Source organism: Dioscorea cayenensis, chromosome 4 (genome assembly GCF_009730915.1).
Source record: "Dioscorea cayenensis subsp. rotundata cultivar TDr96_F1 chromosome 4, TDr96_F1_v2_PseudoChromosome.rev07_lg8_w22 25.fasta, whole genome shotgun sequence".
Taxonomy (NCBI): Eukaryota; Viridiplantae; Streptophyta; class Magnoliopsida; order Dioscoreales; family Dioscoreaceae; genus Dioscorea; species Dioscorea cayenensis.
The window spans coordinates 9,686,699-9,694,729 of NC_052474.1; the positions used below are offsets into that span (position 1 = coordinate 9,686,699).

General features: G+C 43.1%; 1 non-coding gene across 1 annotated transcript; it reads right to left on the reverse strand.

Moving 5' to 3' along the window:
- Window positions 1–1,611: 1,611 nt before the first annotated feature.
- On the reverse strand, window positions 1,612–1,718 carry LOC120259647. The gene has a single exon (XR_005536204.1). It is a non-coding gene; the product is annotated as a small nucleolar RNA R71 (small nucleolar RNA).
- Between the last annotated feature and the right edge of the window lie 6,313 nt (window positions 1,719–8,031).

An 8,031-nucleotide genomic window follows, 5' to 3' on the forward strand; every position in this document is an offset into this window, starting at 1 on the left:
TCATAACTAATGCATTAATGAGTCGTGGAAATCCTTTAATACACTGTCCCAAATCTAAGGTCAACCATGACTAACGCTATACCATGTCCCATAGGAGAAATCGAACAATCTCAACACCTCTCACTCGGATAGAATCGCATGGAGTTAGAGGGATTCCAAGTGATAAACACTATTCCTATGTGTAAACCTAACCCTTTGGTCTAAGCGGAAGGCCCTTAGTCACAATTAAGCCCTATGTGCTAAAATCACTTCAACGCTTCATTCCGTTGCCTTTGCAACTAAGCCCCAATGGAAGGTCATCCCTTAGCCCGTTCACTCTACTATGAACGCAAAGAACTCTTGGAATGTGGAGGTAGAGTAAATCAAATCGAAAGGGAAAAGGGATGCTCCGCTACCTCTTGACTCACCCTCTCAACCCTCTCCAATCTAGCTTTGTCTAACCCTCTTGGCATGTCACCCATCCACAAAGGTTATCAATATAGACACTCAACCCTAGTGTCACTCTAAGGGAGAAATCATTCAACAAGCATTCAAGATTGGAACTCAATTAAAACATCAATAAATCAAAGTATAATAAAAGGTTTAAAGAAACAATAGTATCCTAGGGTTCACAAATCCAAGTACCAACTAGGGGGTTTAGCTCTCTATGGAACTAGTTACAATCAACAATGAAACCGAATATAAAAACAAGAAATCCATAGAAAAACCCCCATCAATGTTCGTGTCGATGGTCATGTGGAGTAGTTTAGTTTTCTCCAAGGGTTTCCTTGTCCGGCCTAGGGCACATCTCGCTGGATCTTTGTCGACGAAATCTCTCCCAATAACCTTCTACCAAGTGAATCGCAATATTGAATCATTCGAACCACTCCTAAGACGTACAAAAAGACTCTCGAAACCCTAGCCAACGGCCTCCCAAACGATGAAGAAAAGTGGAAGAAAAGAGGTGAAAAAGATCCCCAAAATCGGGCTTAATTACGGCTTAAATAGGGCTGGAATCGGGCATTAACACGCTCCTGTGGATGTTTCGCATGGGCCTGTGGAATCTCCACACAGACATGGGAAATTTCCACACGCCCATGTGGATTCTCTGGAAATCTCATTTTCGGCCGACTGTGAACATTAACTGCTACAGTATTCGGCTAGAACACTCCCAATTCCACACTCTTCATCGAGGCAATATAAACGGGCACACGTGTATGCCGTAAATCACACGTCTTCTTCAATCAAAAGCTTCATTGGCGGAGATCTTATCATCAATGCATGAGTCAGGATATGGAAATGTGACTGTCTTTGTGCCCCTCCAATCCATTATAGTGACTTGAATTCATGGAGGTTGGCAGACATTCACGTATCTTGGAGTCCCACTTGTGTCTTCTTGTTTGTTCCTTATAAGATTCCACCAAGAAATGCGATTGTAATCTACTTTTGGCTTCTTTTTCTCAATACTTAGCTTCACAACCCGATATACATGAAAATAACACAAATGCACAAGCATTAGCGTTAAAACCTGATAAAAGTAATGCTCATCATAAGGAAAGAATACTTCGCATTCTTATCACACAAGCACTTATCACTTTTCTTGCAAGGTACTTTCCTCTGGGGAAATCAGCAAAGCTTCGTGATGAGATATCGTTGTTTGTTCAGATGGAGCTCGAGTCCTTGTTTGAGACATGGGAGTGATTCAAGGATCTTTTGCAGAAGTGCACACAGCATGGATTCCTCGAATAGATAATCATTCAGACCTTTTACAACGGGTTGAATCCTAGTATAAGACAACTTCTAAATGCCGCCGCAGGAGGTACAATGGGGAATAAAACCCCCGATGAAGCCTGACAATTAGTAGAAGAAATGGCCATGATTAGCTACGAGTGGAATGTAAGGGAAAGGAAGAAAGTGGCAGGACTCCATGAGATCGATGTGGTTACATCATTGATCGCCCAAGTAGAGGCATTGAGTAAGAAGTTAGACACAATTGGCGGCCGTAACGAATTGTAATGGATGCGGGGGGGGACATGCCCCATCCGATTGCCTGATAGCCATTGGTGGTACTTTATCCGTTGAGCAAATTGACTTTGTGGGTAATACAATGAGAAACTAAGGCAATCTTTATAGCAACGCCTACAACCAGGGGTGGAGGAATCACCCAAATTTCTCATGGAATAACCAAGGGTAGCAAAAGGCTATAACACAACTGGGTTTCCAATAACAGCAACAACAACAAGCCCCAAACATGGAAAATAGAGTTTCAGGTTTGGAGACCCAGATGACCGACTTAGAGAAAGCCTTGACTCGATTTGTGCAATCATCAAATTTACGATTTCAATCGGTCAAGGCTACACTTCTCAACCACACCGCTTCATTACACAACCTAGAAAATCAAGTGGGGCAAATTGCGAAGTCTCTATTGGAGAGACCACAAGGAAGCTTACCGAGTAACACCGAAACCAACCCACGAGAGTATGTGAAGGCGATCACTTTCAGAAGTGGTCTTGAGGTTGAAGGTAGGTTTCCAAGTGAGAAGACCAATGTTGAAGCACCGGAGGTCGTAGAGGTTGAGTGGGAAGCAGCTAAGGAGAAGGAGGTGGCACCCCCACCTTACAAGCCAAGAATCCCTTATCCCTCTAGATTGAAGAATGACCAAAATGATGAGCAATACAAAAAGTTCTTGGGTCTATTCAAGCAATTACACATCAACTTTCCTTTTGTGGAGCCATTGTCTCAAATGCCTGGTATGCTAAGTTCTTGAAAGATCTATTGACCAACAAGAGGAAGTTGGAAGAAAGTGCATCAATGATCTTAGATGCCTCTTATTCGTCGGTCTTGCAAAAGAATATACCGAACAAGAAGAAAGACCCAGGAAGCTTCATTATCCCGTGCAAGGGTAATTTTTTTGGGTGAGTACCGAACTTTGCCTTGTTTTCAGTTTGAGCACTAACTTTCAATTTGTATCAAAATGAGCACAATGTTTTAATTTTGTTTCTCCGGTGGGGCAATTGGGGGATTCCGGTTATAAGTGAGTGACGTGGAAGACGAAAATATGATGTGGGCACCCAGGATCCAAGTCAACTCATGTCCAAGTCATCAACTTGTACACGTGGCACAATTGGCTGCCATGTTATCATCGTTTTCCCCGCCTCCCCCTCCCTTTTCTTCATCCTTTCCTCTCCCCGAACATAAAACTCACGAGCCCTAGCTGCCAGCCACCCCGCCACCCCCGACCTAGCTTTTTCTTTATCTCACCCCTCCCTCCCCTCCTATCCCCTTCCTTTTTTTTTCCTTCTTTTTCCCCTTCTGATGACTACAAATGTGGAGCCCTAATGGCCATCCCCCTATTGGGTAGTCTCAATGGTGTTTGTTCTTCTAAAGATCGGGCAGTCCACACCAGTTACTATCAGAAAGGAGGAGAAGTTTATAGTGAATCTATAAATACCCTAACCATGCCAACATCAACAAGGATGAGACATTCAGGAAGAAGAAAAAGTTCACCACGGAGAAGCTGTACATTATTTAGGGTTTTATTCCAATAACATTCATTTGAAGTTTGTAATTATGTTGTATAGAATTGGCAATGACAATTCATTTTAAGTCCGTAACATTCAATTTATTCTAACAACATTCATTTTATTCTCCGTCGTTATTCCAATTACATTCATTTCAAGACGCGCAAATCTTAAAAAATTGCATTGACAATTTATTAAATTGTTTTGTCATATCTCATACAAATCTAAAAAGACAGAGTTAGCAAACTATTTGAAGCTGATGTCATAACTCATAAAAATTTTGTCAACTGTTTGTCACAATTCATTCTATTAACTGTTTGATACTTAATTGTTAGCATTTACAAAAAAAAAAAAACACAGAGCTCGCGTACTGTTTGAGACAACACTGTTAATATTTACATAGTTCACAAAATTGTCACTGATAATGTACTGTGACTATTTCCAGTTTTCACAAAACCAACAAAATAGAAAAAATGAGCACATAGCTTATGCAGTTCCTGGGGGAATCCATAATTTCCTCTTTTTTCCTGGAGCACCTCTTTTCTCCATGCCTTCTGATGGTTTTTCCTTCATCTGTGACCTTAGTCCAGGAATTCTCAATACTTTGTGCTCTTTGCTTCTTGGCATATTAGCTTTTCCCTTGTCCTTTGGTATTTGTTGTTGTTCTGTATTAGTAGTTTTTTTATTCTCCCATATTGTTACATGTTGAGATGAGTTATGCACAAGTTGATAATGAGAGTCCACACTACTAGCCATTGATAATGCATCTACATCAGTTAAAACTTCTTTCATGGCCATATTGTCACTCATTAGATCCAACCACCAGAATTGGCCCCCTTCTACATCCAATTTGAATTCCTTTGCCATATGCAAAAGCTCTAGCTTAGACATTTTGTCTGGGCAGCAATAATCAACATAACCTGCTAGTTTCTGGTCACCCCATTTCATTGTTTCACCTATTGTGTAATAGAATTTTATAGTGTAGTACTCTGACTTGGGCTCTGTTCTTAAAATAAAACAACATAAAACAAGGCAAAGTACAACATGTTACAAAGTACAACAGTATTAATCATGAAGAAGCCAAAAATTGCATGCACACAAATACCAAGTTAAACATAAGTGAATGGATTTCCATGTCCAAATAAAAAAAATAGTATTCTATAATCAAATTCTTATGCATTCTTACCATTTTTTGTTTTCCCTAATGCAAAACCCTAATATGATTTTCATACTAACTGTGAAACATAGCCTCCAAATTACTTCAATAACAAGTTCTAATACAGTATTAGGATTTTTCAACCTTTCAAACATCTGGATTTATATGGAAATTAAGAGCATACAAACCCTAGCATTGATTCAAAATTGGAAACATTTAGCTAGACAAAACAAAGCTTACCATAGATTGGTTCACCGGCGTCCACCGGTCTAATCACCCAATCGACTTCCATGACTTCTCTCTATACCTTCTGCACACTATAGCACCTCGATCTTCTAGTATAAACCTTCAGGAGAGCAGACACCACTGAGAATGGTGAGTAGACACCAGTGAGAATGATGATGCCAATGGTCTCGACTGGCTCTCCAACCTTTATAGGGAGATTCCTGTTAGGGCTTAACGGTGGGGGTGCCTGTTAGGGCTTAGCCATTATGGTGATCGGGATGGGAAAACATGAGGAAAAGGTAGGGAAAGGGGGAAAAGATAAAGTCATAGCTAAACCGGGGGTGGTGGGGTGGCTGGCAGTTAGGGCTCGGGAGTTTTATGTTCGGGGAGAGGAAAGGATGAAGAAAAGGGAGGGGGGCGGCAAAAACGATGATGAGGTGGCAGCCAATTGTGCCACGTGTACAAGTTGATGACTTAGACATGAGCTGACTTGGATCCTGGGTGTCCACATCATATTTCCGACTTCCACGTCACTCACTTATAATCGGAATCCCCCAATTGCCCCACTGGAGAAACAAAATTAAAACATTGTGCTCATTTTGATACAAATTGAAAGTTAGTGCTCAAACTGAAAACAAAGCAAAGTTTGGTACTCACCCAAAAAAATTACCCTCCCGTGCAACATTGGCAACTTAGGTGAAGAGATGGCATTGGCAGACTCAGGGGCTAGTATTAATGTCATGCCATACTCTTTCTTTCAAAAATTAGGCTTGGGAGAGCTTAGGCCCACTCGGATGACGTTGCAATTGGTGGACCGGACGGTGAGACATCCGAGGGGCATCATTGAAGACATGCTTGTCAAGGTGAACAAGTACATTATCCTATAGACTTCGTAGTGTTGGATGTCGATGAGGATGCAGATGTTCCTTTGATACTTGGGAGGTCATTCCTACGTAGTTTCAAGGCATTGATCGACGTGGACGGTGGGGAGTTGACACTAAGGGTTGGAGATGACAAGCTCACATACCGCCTCCCCGAACCCATGCGGCATTCTCTTCACTTTGATGATACTTTATATTTTCTTGGCACTACTGATGAACTAATCGATGAATATGTGCAGGAAATGTTGAATCCAGACCCATACGAGGGGTCGCTAGACCAAGACTAGGAGAACGAGAAATTGATGATGCTTGGTCTAGAGGAGAAAGTACTACCTACTTCGGGGATCATGAAAAATATGCTCCAAAAAATGAAGTGAACAAGAAAACGCCACAAGAAACGCCCCAAAGCTATTGGGGATGTGCATGAAGGGAACAAGGGTGACAAGCCCTTAAGTGGTAACAAGATCGACAACTCTTCCTCTACCTTCAAGAGGCTTTGCTCATCGTGCTTTCAAGTCATGGGTAAGAGGGAAACCTTCATCTATGAGCCCCCGTAAGGTAAGAAAAGTTACATCAAGCTAAGTGACGTTAAACAAGCACTTCTTGGGAGGAAAACCAAGCATTTACCATTTTGTTAGTTGTTAGTTTAGTGTTTACATGAATAAGATGTTGAGTGTTGGTGTCTATATGTCTTGATGCATCGCTGTGATTCTCTTCTGGGTAAGTTGGTGTTATCGTGTGCTTAAACGTCTATGGCGAAATTATTTGTCATTTGAGCATGTTTCGTGTTTTTCTCTGGTATATTTTGCATGCTAGAAGCTGGCTCTGAGTGTTTTTATATGTGCAGGAATTTTTGGCAGAAGCTGCAGTTTTCCTAAGGCATCCAGAGAAAATGCACGGGCATGTATAATTTTCACACGCCCGTGGGTCTCTACTGAGAGCTAATCCAGAGAAGGCACAGAGGCGTGGATTCGCCCCTGTAAATGACCTTGTGAGGTACGCACGCCCGTGGATAATTTTAACACGGGTGTGTGTCTTCCTGCAGAGTTTAGAGATTTTTCCCGAGAAGATACAGGGGCGTGGACTCGCCCCTGTGGATGACCCTGAGATAAACACACGGGTATGGGTGATTTTTACACGCCCGTGTGGATCTCTACAGAGGAGCTCTCTTCCATCCTGAGAATACACAGGGGCATGTGAGTGCCCCAGTGAACTGGCCCTGTATAAGTCCACGCCCGTGGGGAATTTCCGCAAGGGCGTGTGAAATACTTAGAGTTTTCTCGGATTGAACAAAGAAGCCACAGGAGTGTGGGATGCCCCTATTGGTCGGGCGCACGGGCGTGGGTATTTTCCGCACACCCGTTTGGTTGCATTCTGAAGCTCTGAGTGTTTTTCTGAGAGTACACAGGGGCGTGCATCTGCCCCTGTAGGCTCTCCTCTTGTATCGCACGGGCGTGGGTAATTTCCGCACACCCATGTGGATAGCATCATATTATGAGCGTCACACAGTTCTCCGTCAAACTCGGATTATATGATGAGGCGTTCTCTGAGACAGAGGAGTATGATGGGCTACCGACTGACATCTCGAGAAGTTTGACCCCTATAAGGCATATAAGATACTGTGTGGTCAAGGTCGGTACGAGGCGGGATTGTCCAAGGCTACATGCCTATCTCGACCAAGCTACAGATATCTTCACGCCATCCTGAATAGATCAGTGAATGGTCACAGTGACAGCACTGGAGTCCTGAGTAGACAGGAACTTCTATACTTATACTCCATGGTGCGAAGCGAGCCAATTCACTTAGGACACATCATAGCCGAGAACCTAAGGCATCAGGGACATTATTCCAGGATCGGTGTCATTTTTTCCGCCCATCACTAGACTCCTCCGGGTGATGGGATTACGAGACACGATTAGAGGGGCCGAGAAGACGATAGTGCCAGCTCCCCTTGGGTTAGAGACGATGAGGCTTATGGGCATGATTAGAAAGTATCCTGGCGGGGTTTATGTACTGAAAGTGCCCCCACCAGAGCCATTTGAGACTGGGGGAGTTGCAGCAGAGGGTTCTCAGCTGGCACTAGAGGCACCGCCTGAGCAGGATTAGACAAAGGCACCCCTTACAGGGCACAAACCTCCACCAGTGCGGATATTTTCCCCGACTGGGGCCAAGGATCATTTTGAGAGGCTCGAGAACACAGTAGGGGTATTACAAGCAGGATTAGACTTGCACACTCCGAAAGGATTTTCCTTCTGAGTATATCTGTTCT